Here is a 12,835-nt window from a genome sequence, read left to right on the forward strand (position 1 = left end):
CGGTAAAATGTTTTGATTCTTTCCATTATATTTGCCATCAAAAGTGACAGTGGATTGTGGATATTTGGTTTTTAACTAAATTAGGGGAAGGGGAAGGAGGTATATTTTAGAGTTATGGTGTTTTGGATAAATTGGGTAAGTCTTTGTAGAGATAATACTATGTTACTTGGGAAAAAGAAAGGGTTAAAATAAAGAGTCGTCCTTACGGTTGTCCGGTGTGTGGAGAATGTGAGGAAAACTTTTTGCATTTTCTAAAGAAGTATGAGGGACTGAGTGTTCTGAAAAAATGAAGTTTTTGGCTTTGATGATGGGGAAGGGTTTTGGATAAAAAACTGTTGATCACTAATACTTAATAAGTGTATGGAAACTGGTGCAGTTTATGCGTGTGGACATGACCCACTGGGAGAGTTTTCTATGATGGTCATGTTTATGTTGATGTTTTTGCTGTGTTTGTTTTTGTATGGTTGTTTTCTCATTTTGTGTGTGTGGCCATGGTTCTGTAAGGTTTTTGTGTCAAACCTTCATATACAAATGAAGCCAGTAGCCCTACTTCCCAATAAGCAAGATCTTAACGTCCTGATTCGGGATTTAAATCTGTCTAAACAGCAAACATAAGTTTTAATTTCCAGAACCACTAGAAAAGAATCTACTTAAGTAGAATCTACTTTGAAAAGATGTAAGAATGTAATATGTAGAGAATGTATAGATGCAAGAATGTAATATGTAGCGAATGTAAAGATGTAAGAATGTAATGTAATATGTGGAGAATGTAAAAACGTAAGAATGTAATATGTAGAGAATGTAAAGATGTAAGAATGTAAAGATGTAAGAACTTAATATGTATAGCATGTAAAGATGTAAGAGTATAGTATGTATAGAATGTAAAGATGTAAGAATGTAATATGTAGAGAATGTAAAGATGTAAGAATGTAAATATGTAGTTTTTGTAGCCGCCATAGTATTTTCAAAAACTGCTTCTCTGAAGAAAAAGGAAATTGTAATGTGTTTTGTAATAATATTTTTTAGTTATGGAAACTCTTAGGGATCAACAGTGACCAGAGGAGTAATGATTGTTCATAGACTCTTACAAAGTTAGTTTCAAGGCTGTGCTGTAGAAACATTAGCAATGAACTTCCATTAATACCTGTAGCACATGTCACTTATCCAGAGAAATTGCCCACGGATTGTTTTTGGTACCCGACTGACTGACAGTATCTCAAACAGTAAGCTGTAGGAAAAATGGGGTTCAATTCCGCTTTCTAGGGCTATAATGAGAGAAAGGTTGAGATGGCTAGGACGTATTCTGTTGATGAAGGATGAAAGATTACCAAGGATAATCCCTGCTGGCCAACCGTCTAGAGCCAAACGAAAAGCAGGTTTTTTCTGAGTGGGGTGGAAGGATGAATAAACCAAGCTTTTTTACTTGGTTTGTAGCTTAGGTTCAGCAAATTTCGCTGCTTTTGTGCAAACAGTACAGCAGAGATAAGAAGTTTTGCTACGTTAGAAAAGAATGGCCTAAACGTAAGTGTTTTATCTTTGGTCATAAAAATGTGACAAATGTCCCATCAATGAATCCTGGAATTTTTTTTTTTGCCTTCTTGCACGTTGAGTTTGGAATGATAGAAAAATTTATCAAAAACATGGATAAACTTTTTTATAGATTCTCGTACTTAAAATAGAAATTTCCCCAAAGTCTGGAATGCGAAATTGAACGATGAATTTTTATTTGGGCACAAATATAGTCATTAGTAGCTGATGAGCATTTGATTGGTTTTGATACATGTGTTTGATGAACATTTGATACATATCAAATCACTGTTAAATTCTTTAGAGGAAGTAGCCTGGTTGTCTTCCAAAAGATAATGTTACATTATTTTTGAAAATCATCAAGCAGAAAACGTTCGTGACATAATGGCTGATCTTCTGCAATCTTTTGAAGCTAAGGGATTCAACATATTTTAAGAATTATCTTTTTGAACTCTTACTTTGACTTATTTGCCAGAAGTGTCGAAAGTATTTGCCAGAAGTATTCATCCACTCTAAGCATTTTTCAAGATTTCCGATTTCCCCCTCCAACTCCACCCAATGTCAACAGATCTGGTCGGGATTTGCAATAAGAACTCTGATACATGAATTCCTTCTAAATGTCAAATTTCATTAAGATCCGGTCACCCGTTCTTAAGTTAAAAATACCTCAATTTTTCTAATTTTTTCAAATTAACACCCCCCAGCTCCTCCAAAGAGAACGTATCCGTTCCAATTATGTCAATCACGTATCTAGAACTTGTGCTTATTCTTCCCATCAAGTTTCATCCCGAATTTTTTAGGAGTACAAAAAAATATTTTTTGTATTTTTCTCCAAAAAGGTTTGAAGAGGGGAAGCCCCCCTTATGTACGTCATAGTCTCTGTTCATTTTCAGTTTTAATGCTATTCCTTACTTTCAGTTGGAAAAAAAGCTTTTTTTCTTTTTAATTTAATCTCAATATGGAGGCAATAAACATCACAGGCTCCTAATAGGCCCAAAAGAATAGAAATTGGTTCAAAATAATAGGAAGGTCGTTTATTCCAGAAAGATAATATCCAACACGACACGTAGTAGGTCTCAGAATCATCAACTTTAATGATAAAAACATTTCACATGTCTGATTTATATATAGTAAGTAACGTGATACAAAAGTGACGCAACCTTAGTAATTTTCAAGATGCATTTTTAAGCCAAACACTCAGATCGTTTCAATTTTTCTTTATAATCGTCTATGTGAGTCCCCATGAAACTGCCTTGTAAACCTATCTTCTACAGTGTATGCTAACGCAAAAATCAATCCTTATAACCATATTGCCCCCACTCTAAAGTTTCTATAGCACCTTTGTCAAAGATATCATCCTCTATATATGTCCTTAATACATCATTTCTACTCACAAGACAAAGTTTAATGGATTTTTCAAAATTTGGTTATAGGTTCGAGTTGTGTTTACTTGTTCCCAGCAAGCTCATTTAGCTTTTTCGAAAACAACTCGTCGAAATGCTCGGCTGCTAAATCATTATAATGAAGACTCCATGAATCAGGAACAACATTGCATCCCCAGTTACAACATTGATAGCTTTGTCTATCGTGTAACATGCTTGTTAAGTAATGTATTCATCTTCATCACCGCAGTGCATAATCCTCTTTAACGGTCCAAAGGAAGATGTGGTTATTCGGTCAAGCACAACTCCATTTTCTACAACAAGGGGATTATTTTTAACAACATAAATTTTATCTACATCCTTTTTATCTGTTGGCATAAACCAATATTTCCGTTCTGAAAGTCTTAAACTTCCACCCTTCAATTCCTTTAAAAAAATGTTAGATATCTGTTCTACCTTTGCACCGAGAAATTTTATATCCTGTATCCCAGAGACATCGACAATTTCTTCTCCTGACGTAAATCCTATATCGTCTTGTCCTGACATAGTTCCTCCAAACATCATATTCACACGATTTATGAAAAAAGAGCTATGGCTTTTAAATAGCAATTTTTATGTGACAGACAAATAATAAAGAATTTCAATCATACTTTTTTAGTTTTTTATGAATCAACAGTTTAGAAAGCAAAATCTGAAGCCCCAAGCCATGAAAATATTTTGCTCTTGTCAACTCTTTGTTTTAAAAAATGATTAAAAGATTATCTTAACCAGGGAAAAATAATAACGACATTGTTAATCCACTCGGTCATTTTTTCGTCAATTCTTGATTTCGGTCAATTTTTGATTAAAGATAATGACGTAAATGTTCAATAAGCTGTTAAAAAATAAGAACCAATTGTATTTCATCAGGGATGGAATTCACACAAGACTAGTTAATCTCTGGCAGAAGACAAGTTAAGATTAGTTCTCTATTTCGTCAACATCCCCGGCAGTTTCAAAATATTTTTCTAAACATACTTAAAAACAGAACGAAAAGGATAGAACAGCAAATTTTTTTTGTTTAAGCAAATATTCTTTATTATTTAGCGTAAAGTTTGATTTTACTGGATGGACTTAACAGTAGAAGCTGTATAATTTTTTTATTCTCTCGTAAATTATACATCCTTTTTATTTAAAAAGGTATACACCCTTTTTATATTCTGGAATATATTCTGAAAGCCCAAAAAATCTGTTTTGGGTTTTAGGGATTCATACACTTCACCCATCTCTGTCGAAGCAGGATTATCTGTCGCAATTACCATTTACTGTTTGGTTAGAAAATAGGAATAATTATCAAGGAGTGGGGCATCTAGAAAAGTTTGGTACTCTACACGAAAGATATACCTTGTAATGCATAATGAGAGAGATCCGTTTAAAAAATATTAACCTCTGCTGTTAACCAAACTGAACTCGGCCTATTTGTTTCTTTTTTTACTGCGAAAGCATCAGTGTCTATTCCAGTGCCGTTATACAAAAAAGGGGGGGGGATTAGACCATGGGAATTAAAGAGGTATAAGCCTAGGAAATGGTTATTAGTAAAGCTATCAAGTCGTAGGATAGATAGTTGGATAGACCAAAATAGATCAGATTCGCAGGAAGATTGTGGTTAGAAGATTTGACCACTGAACAAAAATCTTGAATACGACCTTGCTTTCGGAAATCCCCATTGAACCTTTTAGAAACAAAGTTGAAACAGAATAGAATTGAGGTTAGCGAGTTGATCCTTCTCTGATTTCTGTTGTTTTTGTTTTTTATTTCTTTTGGTCCTGTACATCGGATTTTTATTTTATTAGGATAATTAGGAAACAAGATAAAAGAGGGCAGGCTACTTGTAGGATCTTTGGATTTAAATGAGGCGTTTGATGGAGTGGATAAAAGCTTAATAATAGAGTTGTTGTTGGCACTAGGGCTACCTTAGAGCCTATATGTTAAGAATTAAATAAAAAAAAACGAGTTTTTTTAACTGAAAGTAAGGAGCGACATTAAAACTTAAAACGCACAGAAATTACTTCGTATATGAAAGAGGCTGCTTCCTCATCAACGCCCCGCTCTTTACGCTAAAGTTTGACTCTTTCTCTCAATTCTTCTTTTTAAAACAGTAAAAAACTTTAGCGTAAAGAGCGGGGCGTTGATGAGGAAGCAGCCTCTTTCATATACGAAGTAATTTCTGTGCGTTTTAAGTTTTAATGTCGCTCCTTACTTTCAGTTAAAAAAACTCGTTTTTTTTTATTTAATTTCTGAACGTTTTTGAATCAATGCATGTTTTGATTTTGGCTCTCCGCAGAGGAATAAGCAAAACGGAATTTTGCATATTTTTTTTTTTGGGGGGGGGGGGGCTAAATGGCTTTCTCATAATTTTGATCGAATGATTTTGAGAAAAAAAGAGCGGGGGCGAAGCCTAGTTGCCCTTCGATTTTTTGGTTAATTAAAAAGGCAACTAGAACTTTTAATTTTTTACGAATCTTTTTATTGGTAAAAGATTTACGTAACTTATAAATTAGCTTACGTAAAGAAATTTTGTATTCTCATGTTTTTATTGCATATATGAGGGGATTCGCCCCATCGTCAGTACCTCGCTCTTTACACTAAAGCTTAAATTTTATCCCAATTCATTAAGAATGACCCCTGAATCACAAAAGCCGTAGAATAAATAGGTGAAATTACTAAAAATACTTTAGCGTAAAGAGCTAGGTATCATAAGGAGGTGAGCCCCTTATATGGGTAATAATTTCTGTTTGTTTTAAGTTTAATTGCTGTTCCTTACTTCCAGGTGAAAAAGCTTTTTCACATTTATTTTTTAATTTTTTTTTTAATAATGCTAGTAAATCCTGCTCTCCCTTCATGGAAGTTTTCTTCTCCCATGACAAATTCTCGATGGAAAGTTCCCCCAGCATATCCCCCTCTTCTCAACCCCTCCCCCCAACCAAAAAAATCCTCCTGAAAACGCCTGTATACTTCCCAATAACCATTACTATATGTAAGCACAGGTCAAAGTTTGTAACTTGTTGCCCCTCCCACGGGGACTGTGGGGGAGTAAGTCGTCCCCAAAGACATAGTTATAAGGTTTTTCGACTACGCTGAATAAAATGGCTATCTCAGAATTTTGATCCGTTGACTTTGGGAAAATAATTAGCGTGGGAGGGGGCCTAGGTGCCCTCCAATTTTTTGGTCACTTAAAAAGGGCACTAGAACTTTTCATTTCCGTTAGAATGAGCCCTCTTGCAACATTCTAGGACAACTGGGTCGATACGATCACCCCTGGGGAAAAAAAACAAAAAAAAAAACAAAAAAACAAAAAAACAAATAAACACGCATCCGTGATCTGCCTTCTGGCAAAAAATGCAAAATTCCACATTTTTGTAGATAGGAGCTCAAAACTTCTACAATAGGGTTCTCTGATACGCTGAATCTGATGGTGTGATTTTCGTTAAGATTCTATGACTTTCAGGGGGTGTTTCCCACCATTTTCTAAAATAACGCAAATTTTCTCAGGCTCGTAACTTTTGATGGGTAAGACTAAACTTGATGAAACTTATATATTTAAAACCAGCATTAAAATGCGATTCTTTTGATATAGCTATTGGTATCAAAATTCCATTTTTTAGAGTTTTGGTTACTATTGAGCCGGGTCGCTCCTTACTACAGTTCGTTACCACGAACTGTTTGATTATAGTATTTATGTATAATATAGTTAAGATTGTAGTAAGGGTAGGTAAAAATTTTTTTGGGGCTATGAGGAGTAGACTTGATGTTAAGAAGGGATGTACAATTTTCCCAAGGCTATTTTCATTGTATATTAATGATTCTGAAGACCATTTGATAGGTAGAGCGCCCCAATAATTAAGCTTTAAATTTAATAGGCTAAATAAGTTAAATTATTCGTTCAAATAAGCAACTGTAATATAATAAAAGTGTACTTGTCAGTTAAACGAAACTCCCTCAAGAATTACGCTTTGGTTAGATACGAGAACACTGGTTTTCATAGCTAAAAAGAGAAATGACGCATGGCAGAGGGCATTGGACTTGTATAGTTTGGGCTATATATTTGCATATTAGGGGGATGGGGGTGGGTTAAAGTATAGCGGGTCTGCAACAAAAATGTGTTAGCTAAAGGTATTCTGCATATTGTGAAGTAAGAATTATTTTCTAACTTCGGGCCGTCCGAATACTCTACACCTCCCCCCAAAATTTGCTAATATATTGCCCAAATTATATAAGTCCAATGCATTCTGTCCCTCCTCACTGGTCTTTGTAGCTATTAACCGGTTTTCTCAGATCTAACCTAAGCGTAGTTCTTGAGGGTGTTCCGTTTAATCAAGAAATACCAATAAAAGTACTCAAGTTGGCTTCATAGTATGGCCCGTCTATCATTTTATATTGGTTAGTTATGTGGAAAAAGGAAGATCCTTTTGCCGTGTGTAAGTTTCGTATTTGCTAGCAAATTCAAAGAAGGAGATTGACTATGCGTTCATATAGTGTATGAAGCTGATTTTTTTCTGAATTTATTGATGGATGCATGCTCAAAGAAAGCTACATTGCTGCTTCTCAATAAACAAATAATAATAATAATAAAAAAAACCAAGGATGACCTGCTTTTCTTTCACATCTAGACGGTTTTTCAGGGCTAAATATCTGATGGACTCAATGATATATTAATATAACTGATAATATAATAAGGATATAATAAATAATAATAGTAAGTGTAGGCTACTAATCTAATTAATTCACAACTATATCTGGTAATAATATAATAAGGATATAATATAAATTTTATATAATAATATAATAATAAAGAATAACAATACTAGGTACAGACTACTAATATAACTAGTGCACAATTTATTAGGTAATAAACCTCAATGTACGAAAATTCACGTCTCTTCGTGCCGTTTAGGGCAAAGTTTAAGTCTTGCATTATCAGCCGAATGTAAAGAAAATTGTATTCTGGCGGATAAAAACTGATGGGAGAAAGTGATTAAAAGATGAAAAAAATTACGAGTTTACCGCTTAAAGAGTTAATTCCTTGCGACACGCGGGATTGAACCGAAAACCTTTCAATCAGGTATCTCAGCCACATCCACTACGCTGTCACAAGGTGTACGATATGAGATTTTTCATAGTTGTGCTATTAACAAATTTTGTTATAGAAAAATCATAGTTGATGCTTTTGCTTTTTCTTGTGGGGAGTTGAGGCTTTAAAGCAATGCTACGAATACATAATAACTCCATAACTGACATGGGGACAAGATGATCACAGTACAAAATTCCTTTCTTGTACTTTTAACAAATATAATAAACAATTCTCACACAAATGCACAGTGCAAAAAAGAAATGTTTGGTTTTAGCAGAAGATGGAAAAATAGATGCAGTGCAGTTCTTATTCAAAAAATATCAGATAAGAAATTATGTAAAGCAGCTACTGCTTGCTTTGTTGACCTACCATGCAAGAAACCAAACTGATTGGGAGAAAAAAAATTCTTTACCAGAAATGAAGTATATCTACTCTTTATTATTTTTTTTTCTAACTTTAGAAACAGGTGATTAAATAGCAATAGGCATATAACTATTTGGATTATTTTTATCGCCTTTGGTAAACAAAGGTAAAACCTTAGCTACTTTAAGAAAAACTGAAAAAAACAATTTTTCATGCAAGAATTGAAAATAAATAAAAGCGGCTGACAAAGTACTTCAGCTAATTCTTTAAACAGAGAAGACGACATACCGTCACATCCTATCGAAAATCTGTTTTTCAAACTAGTAACAGCTCTTTGAAATACCAATAACTGAATAGGGTACATAAATATAGTCTTATCTACTTAATTTGGAATATATTTTCTATGATTATGTGTTCAAGCAGAAATTTGATCCACAAGACCACGTCCAATTTTCCTAAAATGGTTAGCAAGTGCTTCTGCCATTACTCTCTCATCCGTTATTTTAACTCCTTCATTAGTTGTAACGTGGGATGGAATATTTTTTGTTTTAATATTACTTATTCTTTCATTTATTATTTTCCATCTTTTCTGCGGTAAATTGCATTCGCGAAATTTCTTTTGATAATATTTTCCTTCTGCCTCTCTGAGAGCAAAAATTGACCGATTTTTATATTTTTCTTAAGTTTTCAATATTAATTTCATTTGAATGGTGCATCTTCACCTTGTATAATCTATTTTTTTCCTTCATACTATTTAACAAGTTTTGAGTAACCAATGGCTTACGAAGTAAATTCTGATATATATATATATATATATATATATATATATATATATATATATATATATATATATATATATATATATATATATATATATATATATATATGTAAATTATATAACATATATAATATGTATATATGTATATATAAAATATATATATATATATATAATGCATAAAAATAAGTTGTCTCTGTGTGTGTGTGTGTCGAGTGACGTCATGTTTGTGTTTCGACTGACGTCATGTTTGTCGACTGACGTCATTATAAGGATTGAGCTGTGCGCATCATGAAGTTGTTTGTCGACTGACGTCATGTTTGTCAACTGATGAAATTACATACCAGGACACCGGGACACAAATGACGACCGGGACACAGGGAATATAAATCACGACCGGGAACCTCAAAGAGAAATTACAGACTGGGACACCCGGACACAAATCACGACCGAGACACAGGGAATATAAATGACGACCGGGACACTGGGACATAATTACAACGGGGACGCCGAGGGAAAAGGCGGGATGTATAAATGACGACCGGGACACAGGGATTATTCGAATAGAAATTAGAGACCGGGACACCGGGACACAAATGACGACCGGGACACCGGGACACAGGGAATATAAATGACGACCGGGACACTCAAAGAGAAATTACAAACTGGGACACCGGGACACAGGGTATATAAATGACGACCGGGACACAGGGACACATTATTAGAATAATGAGGTATAGATCTGAATACGGATTGTTTTTCCCATATATATCTATATATATCTCTATTCACAGGTGGGACACAGGGACACAACTACAATAGCGCGTAACTAATATGGCGCATAACGACTTAGGAACGCGGGGGGGCTTGGGGGGCACGAAGCACCCCACCAACTAGGTGTTGGGGTGGCGCGAAGTGCCACCCCAACAGCTAGTATGCGTATATGCATGTTTTCATGACCAGCTGAAACGATAGTTCAGTTATTTTTCCTTCTCTCGAAAATTTGTATTTGAGTTGCGTTTTTGAAGCAACTCTAAAGATCCTTGGAAGTTTTCAAAATAAATCATCAAAAATATATATTGTACTTCTTGTTTAGTTCTGAATAATACTTAAATATTTTGCATCAAATAAATTCCTTGTACTCCTATTACTTTTTGTTGCGTACATCCTTTTATGTCTAACACAAAACAAAATCATTATTCTTTTTCTTTTTTAAAATTAAATTGAACCAAGTATGCAAAACTAATAAGATGCCCGAGGTTTTAAAATCATGTGACCACAGGAGTTTTCTTATTCTGATATATTAATATTAATGTTGTTTGGTTGATTGAAGAAGTTCGGCATGCAGTTTTTAAACAGTTCGTGGTAACGAACTGTAGTAAGGAGCGACCCGGCTCAATAGTAACCAAAACTCTAAGAAATGGAATTTTGATACCTGTAGCTACATCAAAAGAATCGGATTTTAATGCTGATTTTAAATATAAGTTTCATCAAGTTTAGTCTTAACCATCAAAAGCTACGAGCCTGAAAAAATTTGCCTTATTTTAGAAAATAGGGGAAAACAACCATTAAAAGTCATAGAATCTTAACAAAAATCACAGCATCAGATTCAGCGTATCAGGAAACCCAATTGTAGAAGTTTCAAGCTCCTATCTACAGAAATGTGGAATTTTGTATTTTTTGCCAGAAGGCAGATCACGGATGCGCGTTCATTTGTTTGTTTTTTTTGTTTTTTTTTTCCCAGGTGTGATCGTAACGACCCAGTGGTCCTAGAATCTTACGAGACGGCTCATTCTAACGGAAATGAAAAGTTCTAGTGCCCTTTTTAAGTGACCAAAAATATAGGAGGGCACCTAGGCCCCCTCTCACGCTAATTATTTTCCCAAAGTCACCAGATCCAAAATTCTGAGATAGCCATTTTATTCAGCGTAGTCAAAAAACCTTATAACTATACCTTAATTTCTTCAGTTTGGTCTTGCTTTTTGTGAATTAGTCTGAATTTCTGGGACCTGGTCATGATTTCTGTGTATTTGTTATAATTTTTAGTTGCTGACCTTTGTTTTTTGTGTGTGTCTTGATTTCTTAAAGGACGATCTTCATTTCTAGAGTTTGGTCTTGCTTTTTACTCCTTATTCCAGATTTTTATGCATTGGTCATAATGTCTAGGAATTTGTATGAATTTCTATGCGTTGATCTTTTCTTTATCGGTAGCGAAAAAAACTGGAGGGCACCTAGGCCCCCTCCCAAGCTAATTATTTTCCCAAAGTCAACGGATCAAAATTCTGAGATCAAAATTCTGAATTCTGAGAATCGAAAAACCTTATAACTATGTCTTTGGAGACAGCTTACTCCTCCACAGTCCCCGTGGGAGGGGCTACAAGTTACAAACTTTGACCAGTGCTTACATATAGTAATGGTTATTGGGAAGTGTACAAGCGTTTTCAAGAGGATTATTTGGTTGGGGGAGGGGTTGAGAAGAGAGGGATATACTGGGGGAACTTTCCATCGAGGAATTTGTCATGGGGGATGAAAATTTCCATGAAGGGAGCGCAGGATTTACTACCATTATTTAAAAAAAACAATGAAAAAATAAATATGAAAAAGTTATTTTCAGCTGGAAGTAAGGAGCAGCATTAAAACTTAAAAAGAACAGAAATTATTACCCATATCAGGGGCTCACCTCCTCCTAATACCTCGCTCTTTACGCTAAAGTATTCTTAGTAATGTCAACTATTTATTCTACGGCTTTTGTGATTCAGGGGTCATTCTTAAGAAATTGGGACAAAATTTAAGCTTTAGTGTAAAGAGCGAGGTACTGACGAGAGGGTGAACCCCTTCATATACGTGTTAAAACATGAAAATACAGAAGGTCGTTACGTAAGCCAATTTTTAAGTTACGTATATCTTTTACTAATAAAAACATTCGTAAAAAATTAGAAGTTCTAGTTGCCTTTTTAAGTAGCCAAAAAATCGGAGGGCAACTAGGTCTCCTCCTCCGCTCCTTTTTTTCTCGAAATCATTCGATCAAAACTGTGAGAAAGCCATTTAGCCGAAAAAAAAAATAAATATGCAAATTTCGTTTTAATTATTCATCTGCGGAGAGCCAAAATCAAAACATGCAGTGATTCAAAAACCTTCAGAAATTAAATTAAAAAAACAAGTTTTTTTAACGGAAAGTAAGGAGTGACATTAAAGCTTAAAACGAACCGAAATTACTTCGTATGTGAAAGGGGCTGCATCCTCATCAACGCCCCGCTCTTTACGCTAATGTTTTTTACTATTTTAAAAAGTAGAGTTAAGAGAAAGAGTCAAACTTTAGCGCAAAGAGCGGGGCGTTGATGAGGAAACGGCCCCTTTAATATACAAAAAGTAATTTCTGTTCGTTTTAATTTTTAATGTCGCTCCTTACTTTCTGTAAAAAAACTTGTTTTTTTTTAAAATTTAATAGTATACTTGAATCAATCAAAAAGACTAGATTCTGTATAAACTTTTTTTTCTCGCCTTCATTTTCGGACACGGATCAGTTCCATTTCCAGAAGTAATGAAATAAGATTCTCTAGATGTGTCTCAAACATTATAATGGTCCAATGGGGGTACAGTGGACCGATCTTCGTCTGTAGGTAAAAGGACCAGGAATTGATTCCATCTGCTGCAGGGCCAAAGTAAGGATCTGCAGTC

Source organism: Artemia franciscana, chromosome 2, assembly GCF_032884065.1.
Source record: "Artemia franciscana chromosome 2, ASM3288406v1, whole genome shotgun sequence".
Taxonomy (NCBI): domain Eukaryota; kingdom Metazoa; phylum Arthropoda; class Branchiopoda; order Anostraca; family Artemiidae; genus Artemia; species Artemia franciscana.